Raw genomic sequence first — 3,931 nt, forward strand, 5'->3', positions numbered from 1 at the left:
GTTTACTTTACTGAATCCTTTTGCTAACGCCCTACGCCGCTGATGTAGCCCCCTGCCTTACGGGTGGGGTTTTTCCAGGCATGCGCTGCGCTGGGTGAGCCGCTGCCTTTACGGTTCCCTCTCTGGTTTGATCTGATCCTGCATGCCCACCATGCTTATTATGGTCCCAGCCAGGTCCGGCCTTAGCGGCGGCAGCGCCCCAGGCGGTTTAAGAAAAATGGGGCTTCCTTGATCGGCAGACTTTGTCAGTTCATCATTTGCATTTTGGGGAGTCCCTTGTTGATGGCATTGCAGTAATCTAGGTGACGAAAATCGATTGAGGTCATAAGGATCTAACTATGGCTTCAAAGTGGAAGGGCGCACTGCCCAAGTAGGGTTAGATGGACATGTGTTCCCTTCACTGCTGCATCGACTAAAGAGGGAAAACATAGCTCGGATTCCAAGACGAGGACAGCATTTTCCACGTTTGTTGATGGAATAAGAGGTTGCTCAAAATATTGGGGCCACTTGACTGATAGTGGTCATTCATGAATCTGTAAGACCTGTATTTTGGCATTTGTTGAGTCCCAGGAAACCGTTGCTCAGGAAAAAGTATACGCATTTTAGACAAAGTAAGATGTTGTTTGAGTTGTTCTGTTTTTGTGGGACTGCAAGTCCCAGAAATCAAAGAAAAAGCATATTTTCAAAAATACATGGGCCCTTATTCCACATATAGAGACTGCCACCCACTTGTCAAGGAACTCCCGTTTAGCCTGCCAACAAGCAGCATGGCGGAAAGGAACCCGGAGAAGAAACAGTGCAAGGGTGCCCAGCTCTTGAACAGCCTCATCCAGTCCATTGGAAGGACTCAACCCAAGGATCAGGAAAGAGCTTAAATCCTCTATCAGGCAAGCCTTCAATGGACAGGGGCCTTACCACCGATAGGCACTCCTCTAAGCCCTTAGGGATCACCATCATCAGGGATTCACCAACCCAATATGTCCTAATCTCTGCATTGCCAAACTGACATCTAGCTTTCCAGCTTTCGCCCAAGGCATGGTTGACTCTACCACAGAGAGTGATCATCTAGCCACTCAAACTGCAACAAAGAAAAAATTCTCCGCTCAGCATTCAGGCTGGCATGTTCTGAAGTGACCAAAGGCAATATGTTAGCACATGACAAGAACATCAAATAAACAAATAACGTAATGCTCAGTGCAATGGTGAATTATTCCCATGAAACCAAAAGGTCTATCCTTGGTTCTGCTTTGTGTGGAAATGCAATGGCTGAAGGACAGGTGTGCAAATGAACAGCAAACAGTTACCATTTGGCATAGTTCAGACAATAGCACATGATCTGCCTTCATAGTACTGGACGTACTGGAGGAATGTGGTGTAAAAGACTTTGCTTTACAATGGCTAAAATCTTCCTTTGCTAACAGAACTGAAAGAACTTACCTAGCGCCATTTACCTCTAACACCAAAAACATCTCCTGTGGTGTACCACAAGGCTCTAGCCTCTCCCCATTCCTTTTCAACATCTGTATGTCCCCCTTAATGAAAATCATTTGAAACCACGGACTGACCGCCTACCTTTATGCAGATGATATCCAACTCATCGTCAAAATAGCCACAACCCAAGACCCAAACAAAACCTTCAAAATTGCCTCACTGACATATAGAGCTGGATGACAACCAACAACCTCAAGCTAAACCTGACCAAAACAGAAATAATTATATTACCCCCAGAGAATAACGGAACAGACACACAACTGAACTGGTCACCCTGCATGGGAACCCAACCGGAAGCATCGACCGTGATAATAAATCTGGGAATACTCATGGACAACAAACTATCACTAGAACCACAAGTCAACTCTATAGCAAAGAAATGGTTTTACCTCCTGCGACTACTTAGAGGGATCACCGCTCATCTCTCCTTCCCACACAAAACCTGAGCAATTGTCTGCTTAGTATTATCAAGCATCGACTATGCGAACAGTCTCTAGCTTAGAATGCCAGAATGTCTCACTAAAAAAGTGCAGCAAGGATACTCCTAGGACTAAACAGAAGAGACCACATCACACGAGCCCTGAGAAGCCTACACTGGCTCCCAGTATAAAAAAAAAGACATTAACTTCAAAGCCCTGTACCTCGCACACACAAATCATTACACGGACAAGAAGACAAATTCCTCCAAGCCAAGATCAACTGCTGCCAACCAGCAAGAAACCTAATATCAAGGACCTCCAAATCGAAACAAAACAATATGAAAAAAGGAAATTCAGAGGAACCACGTTCTCACATCTAATTGCCATATCTATGGAACTCGATCCTGGAGGCAATAAGAACGACAAAAGACCACCTCACATTCATAAAAGGACTAAAAACCTGGCTATTCACCTCACAGTAATTAGCAATAAACGGGTGCGGCCAGCAATATAACCGGGGACCCGAGATAATCCAATGACAGTACGGATTCTGGAACCAACAATAAACCAAGCACACCGTACCAACCACTAACCATCCCTGCTCCTCGCTCCTCTCCAGCATACCCCTCACATACCTTGCACAATCTAACAGGCCAGACTCACCTTACACAAACACACAACCCACACATCCACCATAACAACAAACTGTCACAAACAAACATTGCAGTTACTGGACATTGCCCCTATGGACACAGTAACCCCAGTGCGCACAATCCAAACACACCTAGAAAGGTAACTTGCAGAGACTCCAGTTTCTTCTGGAACTACAAGCACCAACAGAAAAGCACAAGCTCCATCCTAATCCCTCTTCCCTCACTAACCTACCCAACCCACTTTCCTACAGAACCAGGCGAGCGCCTGGAGACCATGCTGATGGTAAAGGTGCATGGTATAAGTCAATTTAACATAACATAACATAACCACTGATGAAGTGCTCTAGCCTTGCTTGTTAATACTATACAGGGAATCACAAAATATTTGCATATAGTTTTTTTGTTTTAAAAGGTGTGCACCCTTTATACTTTGCAAGGAAACATTCATGACTTGGGTCATTTTCCAGGTGTTCATGATTCATCTTTTGAAAGGCAAATGTTTACGTGGAGCGGGGGGGTAGCAGGTGAGGTCAAACTCGCCTTCCCCTTCCACCTCCCCATGCTCCTGCCCTTTGTCTCTGGTGGGATCCAACAGTACAAAGGATCAATTTCCAGCATTGCATATGGCTGACTACTCCCCAGATCTACCTTTATCTATTTTTTGTTCATTTTTAACGCGCTTAATACCAGGATTTGAATCTGTGTTCTGCTGTGTTGTCTTGCTTCCAAGATAAACATGTTGCCCCTGAGCTAGCCTTCCTCCCCTGGCCTGAAGGGCAATAGCTGATCCTTACACTGGCGTAGAAAGGGCCTCCATGGCCCCAGTGGTGCGGGGGCCCCACCACGCTATGTCCTGGAGGAGGGTCCAGCCTCCAGATTTTTCTTTCAGAGGTCGAAGACCCTTTGCACATGACAGGAACAAGGAAGCAGGGACTCTCTAGCCCCTGCTTCCCAGGTTCCTGTCAGGGAGCCAGATGCTCGCCTTGTAGAGGAGCCCTTCACCAAGTACACGTTTGCTTGCATGCAAGCAAGGGTGTTATCATGTTTATAATGGATGCGCGCATGGAGCGTGGCGTATCAGTATGTGATTGAGGGAGAGTATGCTGTATGGGTGCTGCACGCATGCATGTGAGTGAACAAGTGTTTTGCTGTATTGCTGCTGAGTGATTCACAATCTGTGCACTCTCCTCCGAATGTGACTGCACCATAGAATGCATCCGTGATGTAAACAAGTTAGACTCCTCCCGAAAAACGAATAAGGAATAGAGCCCGAGACTACACGCCGAGCAATTACACTATGCTGCATGTGCCGGCGTTAAACGGGGAAATAAAAGATAAACAGCCCCCGATGTAATGAAACAGTGAGGA

The sequence above is a fragment of the Ambystoma mexicanum genome, chromosome 13, assembly GCF_040938575.1.
Source record: "Ambystoma mexicanum isolate Mex_15411 chromosome 13, UKY_AmexF1_1, whole genome shotgun sequence".
Taxonomy (NCBI): Eukaryota; Metazoa; Chordata; class Amphibia; order Caudata; family Ambystomatidae; genus Ambystoma; species Ambystoma mexicanum.